This window comes from Amblyomma americanum, chromosome 3, assembly GCF_052857255.1.
Source record: "Amblyomma americanum isolate KBUSLIRL-KWMA chromosome 3, ASM5285725v1, whole genome shotgun sequence".
In the NCBI taxonomy this organism is placed as follows: domain Eukaryota; kingdom Metazoa; phylum Arthropoda; class Arachnida; order Ixodida; family Ixodidae; genus Amblyomma; species Amblyomma americanum.
Window position 1 is genome coordinate 44,901,164 of NC_135499.1, and position 16,788 is coordinate 44,917,951.

Genomic DNA, 16,788 nt, shown 5'->3' on the forward strand with positions numbered 1-16,788 from the left:
GCTGCCTTCAAGCACTGTCATCGGATTGGGACAACGAGCATGACGACAGACAGCACGTGACCGCCACACGGGTTATAAAGCCAACGCTGTTCTCCTGGGAGCGGCATTCTGGCAGCAGCGGCCGCGGTAGTTGCACGTCGGGCCTAAAGAAATAGTCTTGCACTTTACACATACGCACCCTGGCTATCTGTATTCCATCGTCCACAGCGTGGCAAACACTGGACAAAGACGCTGCCTTCAAGCAGTTTCATCAGATTCGGACAACGAGCATGACGACAGACACCACGTGACCGCCACACGGGCTATAAAGCCAACGCTGTTCGCCTGGGAGCGGCATTCTGGCAGCAGCGGCAGTGGTAGTTGCACGTCGGGTCTAAAGAAATCGTCTTGCACTTTACAGATACGCACCCTGGCTATCTGGAATCTATCGTCCACAGCGTGGCAATCACTAGACAAAGACGCTGCCTTCAAGCACTGTCATCGGATTGGGGCAACGAGCATGGCGACAGACAGCACATGACCGCCACACGGGTCATAAAGCCAACGCTGTTCTCCTGGGAGCGGCATTCTGGCAGCAGCGGCAGCGGTAGTTGCACGTAGGTCCTATAGAAATCGTCTTGCACTTTACAGATACGCGCCCTGGCTATCTGGAATCTATCGTCCACACCGTGGCAATCACTGGACAAAGACGCTGCCTTCAAGCACTGTCATCGGATTGGGACAACGAGCATGACGACAGAGAGCACGTGACCGCCACACGGGTTATAAAGCCAACGCTGTTCTCCTGGGAGCGGCATTCGGGCAGCAGCGGCAGCGGTAGTTGCACGTCGGGCCTAAAGAAGTCGCCTTGCACTTTACAGATACGCACCCTGGCTATCTGGAATCCATCGTCCACAGCGTGGCAATCACTGGACAAAGACGCTGCCTTCAAGCACTGTCATCAGATTGGGACAACAAGCATGACGACAGACAGCACGTGACCGCCACACGGGTTATAAAGCCAACGCTGTTGTCCTGGGAGCGGCATTCTGGCAGCAGCGGCCGTGGTAGTTGCACGTCGGGCCTAAAGAAATCGTCTTGACTTTTCACATACGCACCCTGGCTATCTGTATTCCATCGTCCACAGCGTGGCAATCACTGGACAAAGACGCTGCCTTCAAGCACTGTCATCGGATCGGGACAACGAGCATGACGACAGACAGCACGTGACCGCCACACGGGATATAAAGCCAACGCAGTTCTCCTGGGAGCGGCATTCTGGCAGCAGCGGCAGCGGTAGTTGCACGTCGTGCCTGAAGAAATCGTCTTGAACTTTACAAATACGCACCCTGGCTATCTGTACTCCATCGTCCACAGCATGGCAATCACTGGACAAAGACGCTGCCTTCAAGCACTGTCATCGGATTGGGACAACGAGCATGACGACAGACAGCACGTGACCGCCACACGGGTTATGAAGCCAACGCTGTTCTCCTGGGAGCGGCATTCTGGCAGCAGCGGCAGCGGTAGTTGCACGTCGGGCCTAAAGAAATCGTCTTGCACTTTACAGATACGCACCCTGGCTATCAGGAATCCATCGTACACAGCGTGGCAATCACTGGACAAAGATGCTGCCTTCAAGCACTGTCATAAGATTGGGACAACGAGCATGACGACAGACAGCACGTGACAACTACACGGGTTATAAAGCCAAAGCTGTTCTCCTGGGAGCGGCATTCTGGCAGCAGCGGCAGCGCTAGTTGCACGTCGGTCCTAAGGAAATCGTCTTGCACTTTACAGATACGCACACTGGCTATCTGGAATCCATCGTCCACAGCGTGGCAATCACTGGACAAAGACGCTGCCTTCAAGCACTGTCATCGGATTGGGACAACGAGCATGACGACAGACAGCACGTGACCGCCACACGGGTTATAAAGCCAACGCTGTTCTCCTGGGAGCGGCATTCTGGCAGCAGCGGCAGCGGTAGTTGCACGTCGGGCCTAAAGAAATCGTCTTGCACTTTACACATACGCACCCTGGCTATCTGTATTCCATCACCCACAACGTGGCAATCACTGGACAAAGACGCTGCCTTCAAGCACTGTCATCGGATTGGGACAACCAGCATGACGAAAGACAGCACGTGACCGCCACACAGGTTATGAAGCCAACGCTGTTCTCCTGGGAGCGGCATTGTGGCAGCAGCGGCAGCGGTAGTTGCACGTCGGGCCTAAAGAAATCGTCTTGCACTTTACAGATACGCACCCTGGCTATCTGGGATCCATCGTCCACAGCGTGGCAATCACTGGACAAAGACGCGGCCTTCAAGCACTGTCATCGGATTGGGACAACAAGCATGACGACAGACAGCACGTGTCCGCCACACGGGTTATAAAGCCAACGCTGTTGTCCTGGGAGCGGCATTCTGGCAGCAGCGGTCGCGGTAGTTGCACGTCGGGCCTAAAGAAATCGTCTTGCACTTTGCACATACTCACCCTGGCTATCTGTATTCCATCGTCCACAGCGTGGCAATCACTGGACAAAGGCGCTGCCTTCAAGCACTGTCATCGGATCGGGACAACGAGCTTGAGGATAGACAGCACGTGACCGCCACACGGGAAATAAAGCCAACGCAGTTCTCCTGGGAGCGGCATTCTGGCAGCAGCGGCAGCGGTAGTTGCACGTCGTGCCTGAAGAAATCGTCTTGAACTTTACACATACGCACCCTGGCTATCTGTATTCCATCGTCCACAGCGTGGCAATCACTGGACAAAGACGCTGCCTTCAAGCACTGTCATCGGATTGGGACAACGAGCATGACGACGGACAGCACGTGACCGCCACAAGGGTTATAAAGCCAACGCTGTTCTCCTGGGAGCGGCATTCTGGCAGAAGCGGCAGCGGTAGTTGCACGTCGGGCCTAAAGAAATCGTCTTGCACTTTAAAGATACGCACCCTGGCTATCTGTACTCCATCGTCCACAGCATGGCAATCACTGGACAAAGACGCTGCCTTCAAGCACTGTCATCGGATTGGGACAACGAGCATGACGACAGACAGCACGTGACCGCCACACGGGTTATAAAGCCAACGCTGTTCTCCTGGGAGCGGCATTCTGGGAGCAGCGGCAGCGGTAGTTGCACGTAGGGCCTAAAGAAATCGTCTTGCACTTTACACATACGCACCCTGGCTATCTGTATTCCATCGTCCACAGCGTGGCAATCACTGGACAAAGACGCTGCCTTCAAGCACTGTCATCGGATCGGGACAACGAGCATGACGACAGACAGCACGTGACCGCCACACGGGATATAAAGCCAACGCAGTACTCCTGGAAGCGGCATTCTGGCAGCAGCGGCAGCGGTAGTTGCACGTCGTGCCTGAAGAAATCGTCTTGCACTTTACAGATACGCACCCTGGCTATCTGTAATCTATCGTCCACAGCGGGGCAATCAATAGACAAAGACGCTGCCTTCAAGCACTGTCATCGGATTGGGACAACGAGCATGACGACAGACAGCACATGACCGCCACACGGGTCATAAAGCCAACGCTGTTCTCCTGGAAGCGGCATTCTGGCAGCAGCGGCAGCGGTAGTTGCACGTAGGTCCTAAAGAAATCGTCTTGCACTTTACAGATACGCACCCTGGATATCTGTATTCCATCGTCCACACCGTGGCAATCACTGGACAAAGACGCTGCCTTCAAGCACTGTCATCGGATTGGGACAACGAGCATGACGACAGACAGCACGTGACCGCCACACGGGTTATAAAGCCAACGCTGTTCTCCTGGGAGCGGCATTCTGGGAGCAGCGGCAGCGGTAGTTGCACGTAGGGCCTAAAGAAATCGTCTTGCACTTTACACATACGCACCCTGGCTATCTGTATTCCATCGCCCACAGCGTGGCAATCACTGGACAAAGACGCTGCCTTCAAGCACTGTCATCGGATTGGGACAACGAGCATGACGACCGACAGCACGTGACCGCCACACGGGTTATAAAGCCAACGCTGTTGTCCTGGGAGCGGCATTCTGGCAGCAGCGGACGTGGTAGTTGCACGTCGGGCCTAAAGAAATCGTCTTGCACTTTACACATACGCACCCTGGCTATCTGTATTCCATCGTACACATTGTGGCAATCACTGGACAAAGACGCTGCCTTCAAGCACTGTCATCGGATCGGGACAACGAGCATGACGACAGACAGCACGTGACCGCCACACGGGATATAAAGCCAACGCAGTTCTCCTGGGAGCGGCATTCTGGCAGCAGCGGCAGCGGTAGTTGCACGTCGTGCCTGAAGCAATCGTCTTGAACTTTACAAATACGCACCCTGGCTATCTGGAATCCATCGTCCACAGCGTGGCAATCACTGCACAAAGACGCTGCCTTCAAGCACTGTCATCGGATTGGGACAACGAGCATGACGACAGACAGCACGTGACCGCTACACGGGTTATAAAGCCAAAGTTGTTCTCCTGGGAGCGGCATTTTGGCAGCAGCGGCAGCGGTAGTTGCACGTCGGGCCTAAGGAAATCGTCTTGCACTTTACAGATACGCACACTGGCTATCTGGAATCTATCGTCCACAGCGTGGCAATCACTGGACAAAGACGCTGCCTTCAAGCACTGTCATCGGATTGGGACAACGAGCATGACGACAGACAGCACGTGACCGCCACACGGGTTATAAAGCCAACGCTGTTCTCCTGGGAGCGGCATTCTGGCAGCAGCGGCAGCGGTAGTTGCACGTCGGGCCTAAAGAAATAGTCTTGCACTTTACACATACGCACCCTGGCTATCTGTATTCCATCACCCACAACGTGGCAATCACTGGACAAAGACGCTGCCTTCAAGCACTGTCATCGGATTGGGACAACCAGCATGACGAAAGACAGCACGTGACCGCCACAGGGGTTATGAAGCCAACGCTGTTCTCCTGGGAGCGGCATTGTGGCAGCAGCGGCAGCGGTAGTTGCACGTCGGGCCTAAAGAAATCGTCTTGCACTTTACAGATACGCACCCTGGCTATCTGGGATCCATCGTCAACAGCGTGGCAATCACTGGACAAAGACGCGGCCTTCAAGCACTGTCATCGGATTGGGACAACAAGCATGACGACAGACAGCACGTGTCCGCCACACGGGTTATAAAGCCAACGCTGTTGTCCTGGGAGCGGCATTCTGGCAGCAGCGGCCGCGGTAGTTGCACGTCGGGCCTAAAGAAATCGTCTTGCACTTTGCACATACTCACCCTGGCTATCTGTATTCCATCGTCCACAGCGTGGCAATCACTGGACAAAGGCGCTGCCTTCAAGCACTGTCATCGGATCGGGACAACGAGCTTGAGGATAGACAGCACGTGACCGCCACACGGGAAATAAAGCCAACGCAGTTCTCCTGGGAGCGGCATTCTGGCAGCAGCGGCAGCGGTAGTTGCACGTCGTGCCTGAAGAAATCGTCTTGAACTTTACACATACGCACCCTGGCTATCTGTATTCCATCGTCCACAGCGTGGCAATCACTGGACAAAGACGCTGCCTTCAAGCACTGTCATCGGATTGGGACAACGAGCATGACGACGGACAGCACGTGACCGCCACAAGGGTTATAAAGCCAAAGCTGTTCTCCTGGGAGCGGCATTCTGGCAGAAGCGGCAGCGGTAGTTGCACGTCGGGCCTAAAGAAATCGTCTTGCACTTTAAAGATACGCACCCTGGCTATCTGTAATCACTGGACAAAGACGCTGCCTTCAAGCACTGTCATCGGATTGGGACAACGAGCATGACGACAGACAGCACGTGACCGCCACACGGGTTATAAAGCCAACGCTGTTCTCCTGGGAGCGGCATTCTGGGAGCAGCGGCAGCGGTAGTTACACGTCGGGCCTAAAGAAATCGTCTTGCACTTTACAGATACGCACCCTGGCTATTTGGGATCCATCGTCCACAGCGTGGCAATCGCTGGACAAAGACGCGGCCGTCAAGCACTGTCATCGGAATGGGACAACGAGCATGGCGACAGACAGCACGTGACCGCCACACTGGTTGTAAAGCCAACGCTGTTCTCCTGGGAGCGGCATTCTGGCAGCAGCGGCAGCGGTAGTTGCACGTCGGGCCTAAAGATATCGTCTTGCACTTTACACATTCGCACCCTGGCTATCTGTATTCCATTGTCCACAGCGTGGCAATCACTGGACAAAGACGCTGCCTTCAAGCAGTTTCATCAGATTCGGACAACGAGCATGACGACAGACAGCACGTGACCGCCACACGGGCTATAAAGCCAACGCTGTTCGCCTGGGAGCGGCATTCTGGCAGCAGCGGCAGCGGTAGTTGCACGTCGGGTCTAAAGAAATCGTCTTGCACTTTACAGATACGCACCCTGGCTATCTGGAATCTATCGTCCACAGCGTGGCAATCACTAGACAAAGACGCTGCCTTCAAGCACTGTCATCGGATCGGGACAACGAGCATGACGACAGACAGCACGTGACCGCCACACGGGATATAAAGCCAACGCAGTTCTCCTGGGAGCGGCATTCTGACAGCAGCGGCAGCGGTAGTTGCACGTCGTGCCTGAAGCAATCGTCTTGAACTTTACAAATACGCACCCTGGCTATCTGGAATCCATCGTCCACAGCGTGGCAATCACTGCACAAAGACGCTGCCTTCAAGCACTGTCATCGGATTGGGACAACGAGCATGACGACAGACAGCACGTGACCGCTACACGGGTTATAAAGCAAAAGCTGTTCTCCTGGGAGCGGCATTTTGGCAGCAGCGGCAGCGGTAGTTGCACGTCGGGCCTAAGGAAATCGTCTTGCACTTTACAGATACGCACCCTGGCTATTTGGGATCCATCGTCCACAGCGTGGCAATCACTGGACAAAGACGCGGCCTTCAAGCACTGTCATCGGAATGGGACAACGAGCATGGCGACAGACAGCACGTGACCGCCACACGGGTTGTAAAGCCTACGCTGTTCTCCTGGGAGCGGCATTCTGGCAGCAGCGGCAGCGGTAGTTGCACGTCGGGCCTAAAGATATCGTCTTGCACTTTACACATTCGCACCCTGGCTATCTGTATTCCATCGTCCACAGCGTGGCAATCACTGGACAAAGACGCTGCCTTCAAGCAGTGTCGTCAGATTCGGACAACGAGCATGACGACAGACAGCACGTGACCGCCACACGGGCTATAAAGCCAACGCTGTTCGTCTGGGAGCGGCATTCTGGCAGCAGCGGCAGCGGTAGTTGCACGTCGGGTCTAAAGAAATCGGCTTGCACTTTACAGATACGCACCCTGGATATCTGTATTCCACCGTCCACACCGTGGCAATCACTGGACAAAGACGCTGCCTTCAAGCACTGTCATCGGATTGGGACAACGAGCATGACGACAGACAGCCCGTGACCGCCACACGGGTTATAGAGCCAACGCTGTTCTCCTGGGAGCGGCATTCGGGCAGCAGCGGCAGCGGTAGTTGCACGTCAGGCCTAAAGAAGTCGTCTTGCACTTTACAGATACGCACCCTGGCTATCTGGAATCCATCGTTAACAGCGTGGCAATCACTGGACAAAGACGCTGCCTTCAAGCACTGTCATCGGATAGGGACAACGAGCATGACGACACACAGCACGTGACCGCTACACGGGTTATAAAGCCAAAGCTGTTCTCCTGGGAGCGGCATTCTGGCAGCAGCGGCAGCGGTAGTTGCACGTCGGGCCTAAGGAAATCGTCTTGCACTTTACAGATACGCACACTGGCTATCTGGAATCCATCGTCCACAGCGTGGCAATCACTGGACAAAGACGCTGCCTTCAAGCACTGTCATCGGATTGGGACAACGAGCATGACGACAGACAGCACGTGACCGCCACACGGGTTATAAAGCCAACGCTGTTCTCCTGGGAGCGGCTTTCTGGCAGGAGCGGCAGCGGTAGTTGCACGTCGGGCCTAAAGAATTCGTCTTGCACTTTACACATACGCACCCTGGCTATCTGTATTCCATCGCCCACAACGTGGCAATCACTGTACAAAGCCGCTGCCTTCAAGCACTGTCATCGGATTGGGACAACCAGCATGACGACAGACAGCAGGTCACCGCCACACGGGTTATGAAGCCAACGCTGTTCTCCTGGGAGGAGCATTCTGGCAGCAGCGGCAGCGGTAGTTGCACGTAGGTCCTAAAGAAATCGTCTTGCACTTTTCAGATACGCGCCCTGGCTATCTGGAATCTATCGTCCACAGCGTGGCAATCACTGGACAAAGACGCGGCCTTCAAGCACTGTCATCGGATTGGGACAACGAGCATCACGACAGACAGCACATGACCGCCACACGGGTCATAAAGCCAACGCTGTTCTCCTGGGAGCGGCATTCTGGCGGCAGCGGCAGCGGTAGTTGCACGTAGTCCTAAAGAAATCGTCTTGCACTTTACACATGCGCACCCTGGCTATCAGTATTCCATCGTCCACAGCGTGGCAATCACTGGACAAAGACGCTGCCTTCAAGCACTGTCATCGAATTGGGACAACGAGCATGACGACAGACAGCACGTGACCGCCACACGGGTTATGAAGCCAACGCTGTTTTCCTGGGAGCGGCATTCTGGCAGCAGCGGCAGCTGTAGTTGCACGTCGGGCCTAAAGAAATCGTCTTGCACTTTACAGATACGCACCCTGGCTATCTGGAATCTATCGTCCACAGCGTGGCAATCACTAGACAAAGACGCTGCCTTCAAGCACTGTCATCGGATTGGGACAACGAGCATGACGACAGACAGCACATGACCGCCACACGGGTCATAAAGCCAACGCTGTTCTCCTGGAAGCGGCATTCTGGCAGCAGCGGCAGCGGTAGTTGCACGTAGGTCCTAAAGAAATCGTCTTGCACTTTACAGATACGCACCCTGGATATCTGTATTCCATCGTCCACACCGTGCCAATCACTGGACAAAGACGCTGCCTTCAAGCACTGTCATCGGATTGGGACAACGAGCATGACGACAGACAGCACGTGACCGCCACACGGGTTATAAAGCCAACGCTGTTCTCCTGGGAGCGGCATTCGGGCAGCAGCGGCAGCGGTAGTTGCACGTCGGACCTAAAGAAGTCGTCTTGCACTTTACAGATACGCACCCTGGCTATCTGGAATCCATCGTTAACAGCGTGGCAATCACTGGACAAAGACGCTGCCTTCAAGCACTGTCATCGGATTGGGACAACGAGCATGACGACAGACAGCACGTGACCGCCACACGGGTTATGAAGCCAACGCTGTTCTCCTGGGAGCGGCATTCTGGCAGCAGCGGCAGCGGTAGTAGCACGTCGGGCCTAAAGAAATCGTCTTGCACTTTGCACACACGCACCCTGGCTATCTGTATTCCATCGCCCACAGCGTGGCAATCACTGGACAAAGACGCTGCCTTCAAGCACTGTCATCGGATTGGGACAACGAGCATGACGACAGACAGCACGTGACCGCCACACGGGTTATAAAGCCAACGCTGTTCTCCTGGGAGCGGCATTCGGGCAGCAGCGGCAGCGGTAGTTGCACGTCGGACCTAAAGAAGTCGTCTTGCACTTTACAGATACGCACCCTGGCTATCTGGAATCCATCGTTAACAGCGTGGCAATCACTGGACAAAGACGCTGCCTTCAAGCACTGTCATCGGATTGGGACAACGAGCATGACGACAGACAGCACGTGACCGCCACACGGGTTATGAAGCCAACGCTGTTCTCCTGGGAGCGGCATTCTGGCAGCAGCGGCAGCGGTAGTAGCACGTCGGGCCTAAAGAAATCGTCTTGCACTTTGCACACACGCACCCTGGCTATCTGTATTCCATCGCCCACAGCGTGGCAATCACTGGACAAAGACGCTGCCTTCAAGCACTGTCATCGGATCGGGACAACGAGCATGACGACAGACAGCACGTGACCGCCACACGGGATATAAAGCCAACGCAGTTCTCCTGGGAGCGGCATTCTGACAGCAGCGGCAGCGGTAGTTGCACGTCGTGCCTGAAGCAATCGTCTTGAACTTTACAAATACGCACCCTGGCTATCTGGAATCCATCGTCCACAGCGTGGCAATCACTGCACAAAGACGCTGCCTTCAAGCACTGTCATCGGATTGGGACAACGAGCATGACGACAGACAGCACGTGACCGCTACACGGGTTATAAAGCAAAAGCTGTTCTCCTGGGAGCGGCATTTTGGCAGCAGCGGCAGCGGTAGTTGCACGTCGGGCCTAAGGAAATCGTCTTGCACTTTACAGATACGCACACTGGCTATCTGGAATCCATCGTCCACAGCGTGGCAATCACTGGACAAAGACGCTGCCTTCAAGCACTGTCATCGGATTGGGACAACGAGCATGACGACAGACAGCACGTGACCGCCACACGGGTTATAAAGCCAACGCTGTTCTCCTGGGAGCGGCATTCTGGCAGCAGCGGCAGCGGTAGTTGCACGTCGGGCCTAAAGAAATCGTCTTGCACTTTACACATACGCACCCTGGCTATCTGTATTCCATCACCCACAACGTGGCAATCACTGGACAAAGACGCTGCCTTCAAGCACTGTCATCGGATTGGGACAACCAGCATGACGAAAGACAGCACGTGACCGCCACACGAGTTATGAAGCCAACGCTGTTCTCCTGGGAGCGGCATTGTGGCAGCAGCGGCAGCGGTAGTTGCACGTCGGGCCTAAAGAAATCGTCTTGCACTTTACAGATACGCACCCTGGCTATCTGGGATCCATCGTCCACAGCGTGGCAATCACTGGACAAAGACGCGGCCTTCAAGCACTGTCATCGGATTGGGACAACAAGCATGACGACAGACAGCACGTGTCCGCCACACGGGTTATAAAGCCAACGCTGTTGTCCTGGGAGCGGCATTCTGGCAGCAGCGGCCGCGGTAGTTGCACGTCGGGCCTAAAGAAATCGTCTTGCACTTTGCACATACTCACCCTGGCTATCTGTATTCCATCGTCCACAGCGTGGCAATCACTGGACAAAGGCGCTGCCTTCAAGCACTGTCATCGGATCGGGACAACGAGCTTGAGGATAGACAGCACGTGACCGCCACACGGGAAATAAAGCCAACGCAGTTCTCCTGGGAGCGGCATTCTGGCAGCAGCGGCAGCGGTAGTTGCACGTCGTGCCTGAAGAAATCGTCTTGAACTTTACACATACGCACCCTGGCTATCTGTATTCCATCGTCCACAGCGTGGCAATCACTGGACAAAGACGCTGCCTTCAAGCACTGTCATCGGATTGGGACGACGAGCATGACGACGGACAGCACGTGACCGCCACAAGGGTTATAAAGCCAACGCTGTTCTCCTGGGAGCGGCATTCTGGGAGCAGCGGCAGCGGTAGTTGCACGTAGGGCCTAAAGAAATCGTCTTGAACTTTACAAATACGCACCCTGGCTATCTGGAATCCATCGTCCACAGCGTGGCAATCACCGGACAAAGACGCTGCCTTCAAGCACTGTCATCGGATTGGGACAACGAGCATGACGACAGACAGCACGTGACCGCTACACGGGTTATAAAGCCAAAGCTGTTCTCCTGGGAGCGGCATTCTGGCAGCAGCGGCAGCGGTAGTTGCACGTCGGGCCTAAGGAAATCGTCTTGCACTTTACAGATACGCACACTGGCTATCTGGAATCCATCGTCCACAGCGTGGCAATCACTGGACAAAGACGCTGCCTTCAAGCACTGTCATCGGATTGGGACAACGAGCATGACGACAGACATCACGTGACCGCTTCACGGGTTATAAAGCCAACGCTGTTCTCCTGGGAGCGGCTTTCTGGCAGCAGCGGCAGCGGTAGTTGCACGTCGGGCCTAAAGAATTCGTCTTGCACTTTACACATACGCACCCTGGCTATCTGTATTCCATCGCCCACAACGTGGCAATCACTGGACAAAGACGCTGCCTTCAAGCACTGTCATCGGATTGGGACAACCAGCATGACGACAGACAGCAGGTCACCGCCACACGGGTTATGAAGCCAACGCTGTTCTCCTGGGAGCAGCATTCTGGCAGCAGCGGCAGCGGTAGTTGCACGTAGGTCCTAAAGAAATCGTCTTGCACTTTACAGATACGCGCCCTGGCTATCTGGAATCTATCGTCCACAGCGTGGCAATCACTGGACAAAGACGCGGCCTTCAAGCACTGTCATCGGATTGGGACAACGAGCATCACGACAGACAGCACGTGACCGCCACACGGGTCATAAAGCCAACGCTGTTGTCCTGGGAGCGGCATTCTGGCAGCAGCGGCCGTGGTAGTTGCACGTCGGGCCTAAAGAAATCGTCTTGCACTTTACACATACGCACCCTGGCTATCTGTATTCCATCGTCCACAGCGTGGCAATCACTGGACAAAGACGCTGCCTTCAAGCACTGTCATCGAATTGGGACAACGAGCATGACGACAGACAGCACGTGACCGCCACACGGGTTATGAAACCAACGCTGTTTTCCTGGGAGCGGCATTCTGGCAGCAGCGGCAGCGGTAGTTGCACGTCGGGCCTAAAGAAATCGTCTTGCACTTTACAGATACGCACCCTGGCTATCTGGAATCTATCGTCCACAGCGTGGCAATCACTAGACAAAGACGCTGCCTTCAAGCACTGTCATCGGATTGGGACAACGAGCATGACGACAGACAGCACATGACCGCCACACGGGTCATAAAGCCAACGCTGTTCTCCTGGAAGCGGCATTCTGGCAGCAGCGGCAGCGGTAGTTGCACGTAGGTCCTAAAGAAATCGTCTTGCACTTTACAGATACGCACCCTGGATATCTGTATTCCATCGTCCACACCGTGGCAATCACTGGACAAAGACGCTGCCTTCAAGCACTGTCATCGGATTGGGACAACGAGCATGACGACAGACAGCACGTGACCGCCACACGGGTTATAAAGCCAACGCTGTTCTCCTGGGAGCGGCATTCGGGCAGCAGCGGCAGCGGTAGTTGCACGTCGGACCTAAAGAAGTCGTCTTGCACTTTACAGATACGCACCCTGGCTATCTGGAATCCATCGTTAACAGCGTGGCAATCACTGGACAAAGACGCTGCCTTCAAGCACTGTCATCGGATTGGGACAACGAGCATGACGACAGACAGCACGTGACCGCCACACGGGTTATGAAGCCAACGCTGTTCTCCTGGGAGCGGCATTCTGGCAGCAGCGGCAGCGGTAGTTGCACGTCGGGCCTAAAGAAATCGTCTTGCACTTTGCACACACGCACCCTGGCTATCTGTGGCAATCACTGGACAAAGACGCTGCCTTCAAGCACTGTCATCGGATTGGGACAACGAGCATGACGACCGACAGCACGTGACCGCCACACGGGTTATAAAGCCAACGCTGTTGTCCTGGGCGCGGCATTCTGGCAGCAGCGGCCGTGGTAGTTGCACGTCGGGCCTAAAGAAATCGTCTTGCACTTTACACATACGCACCCTGCCTATCTGTATTCCATCGTACACAGTGTGGCAATCACTGGACAAAGACGCTGCCTTCAAGCACTGTCATCGGATCGGGACAACGAGCATGACGACAGACAGCACGTGTCCGCCACAGGGGTTATAAAGCCAACGCTGTTCTCCTGGGAGCGGCATTCGGGCAGCAGCGGCAGCGGTAGTTGCACGTAGGTCCTAAAGAAATCGGCTTGCACTTTACACATGCGCACCCTGGCTATCAGTATTCCATCGTCCACAGCGTGGCAATCACTGGACAAAGACGCTGCCTTCAAGCCCTGTCATCGGATTGGGACAACGAGCATGACGACAGACAGCACGTGACCGCCACACGGGTTATGAAGCCAACGCTGTTTTCCTGGGAGCGGCATTCTGGCAGCAGCGGCAGCGGTAGTTGCACGTAGGGCCTAAAGAAATCGTCTTGCACTTTACAGATACGCACCCTGGCTATTTGGGATCCATCGTCCACAGCGTGGCAATCACTGGACAAAGACGCGGCCTTCAAGCACTGTCATCGGAATGGGACAACGAGCATGGCGACAGACAGCACGTGACCGCCACACGGGTTGTAAAGCCTACGCTGTTCTCCTGGGAGCGGCATTCTGGCAGCAGCGGCAGCGGTAGTTGCACGTCGGGCATAAAGATATCGTCTTGCACTTTACACATTCGCACCCTGGCTATCTGTATTCCATCGTCCACAGCGTGGCAATCACTGGACAAAGACGCTGCCTTCAAGCAGTGTCGTCAGATTCGGACAACGAGCATGACGACAGACAGCACGTGACCGCCACACGGGCTATAAAGCCAACGCTGTTCGTCTGGGAGCGGCATTCTGGCAGCAGCGGCAGCGGTAGTTGCACGTCGGGTCTAAAGAAATCGTCTTGCACTTTACAGATACGCACCCTGGATATCTGTATTCCACCGTCCACACCGTGGCAATCACTGGACAAAGACGCTGCCTTCAAGCACTGTCATCGGATTGGGACAACGAGCATGACGACAGACAGCACGTGACCGCCACACGGGTTATAAAGCCAACGCTGTTCTCCTGGGAGCGGCATTCGGGCAGCAGCGGCAGCGGTAGTTGCACGTCGGACCTAAAGAAGTCGTCTTGCACTTTACAGATACCCACCCTGGCTATCTGGAATCCATCGTTAACAGCGTGGCAATCACTGGACAAAGACACTGCCTTCAAGCACTGTCATCGGATAGGGACAACGAGCATGACGACACACAGCACGTGACCGCCACACGGGTTATAAAGCCAACGCTGTTCTCCTGGGAGCGGCATTCTGGCAGCAGCGGCAGCGGTAGTTGCTCGTCGGGCCTAAAGAAATCGTCTTGCACTTTACACAAGCGCACCCTGGCTATCAGTATTCCATCGTCCACAGCGTGGCAATCACTGGACAAAGACGCTGCCTTCAAGCACTGTCATCGGATTGGGACAACGAGCATGACGACAGACAGCACGTGACCGCCACACGGGTTATGCAGCCAACGCTGTTCTCCTGGGAGCGGCATTCTGGCAGCAGCGGCAGCGGTAGTTGCACGTAGGGCCTAAAGAAATCGTCTTGCACTTTACACATACGCACCCTGGCTATCTGTATTCCATCGTCCACAGCGTGGCAATCACTGGACAAAGACGCTGCCTTCAAGCACTGTCATCGGATCGGGACAACGAGCATGACGACAGACAGCACGTGACCGCCACACGGGATATAAAGCCAACGCAGTACTCCTGGAAGCGGCATTCTGGCAGCAGCGGCAGCGGTAGTTGCACGTCGTGCCTGAAGAAATCGTCTTGAACTTTACAAATACGCACCCTGGCTATCTGGAATCCATCGTCCACATCGTGGCAATCACTGGACAAAGACGCTGCCTTCAAGCACTGTCATCGGATTGGGACAACGAGCATGACGACAGACAGCACGTGACCGCTACACGGGTTATAAAGCCAAAGCTGTTCTCCTGGGAGCGGCATTCTGGCAGCAGCGGCAGCGGTAGTTGCACGTCGGGCCTAAGGAAATCGTCTTGCACTTTACAGATACGCACACTGGCTATCTGGAATCCATCGTCCACAGCGTGGCAATCACTGGACAAAGACGCTGCCTTCAAGCACTGTCATCGGATTGGGACAACGAGCATGACGACAGACAGCACGTGACCGCCACACGGGTTATAAAGCCAACGCTGTTCTCCTGGGAGCGGCTTTCTGGCAGCAGCGGCAGCGGTAGTTGCACGTCGGGCCTAAAGAATTCGTCTTGCACATTACACATACGCACCCTGGCTATCTGTATTCCATCGCCCACAACGTGGCAATCACTGGACAAAGCCGCTGCCTTCAAGCACTGTCATCGGATTGGGACAACCAGCATGACGACAGACAGCAGGTCACCGCCACACGGGTTATGAAGCCAACGCTGTTCTCCTGGGAGCAGCATTCTGGCAGCAGCGGCAGCGGTAGTTGCACGTAGGTCCTAAAGAAATCGTCTTGCACTTTTCAGATACGCGCCCTGGCTATCTGGAATCTATCGTCCACAGCGTGGCAATCACTGGGCAAAGACGCGGCCTTCAAGCACTGTCATCGGATTGGGACAACGAGCATCACGACAGACAGCACATGACCGCCACACGGGTCATAAAGCCAACGCTGTTCTCCTGGGAGCGGCATTCTGGCGGCAGCGGCAGCGGTAGTTGCACGTAGGTCCTAAAGAAATCGTCTTGCACTTTACACATGCGCACCCTGGCTATCAGTATTCCATCGTCCACAGCGTGGCAATCACTGGACAAAGACGCTGCCTTCAAGCACTGTCATCGAATTGGGACAACGAGCATGACGACAGACAGCACGTGACCGCCACACGGGTTATGAAGCCAACGCTGTTTTCCTGGGAGCGGCATTCTGGCAGCAGCGGCAGCGGTAGTTGCTCGTCGGGCCTAAAGAAATCGTCTTGCACTTTACAGATACGCACCCTGGCTATCTGGAATCTATCGTCCACAGCGTGGCAATCACTAGACAAAGACGCTGCCTTCAAGCACTGTCATCGGATTGGGACAACGAGCATGACGACAGACAGCACATGACCGCCACACGGGTCATAAAGCCAACGCTGTTCTCCTGGAAGCGGCATTCTGGCAGCAGCGGCAGCGGTAGTTGCACGTAGGTCCTAAAGAAATCGTCTTGCACTTTACAGATACGCACCCTGGATATCTGTATTCCATCGTCCACACCGTGGCAATCACTGGACAAAGACGCTGCCTTCAAGCACTGTCATCGGATTGGGACAACGAGCAT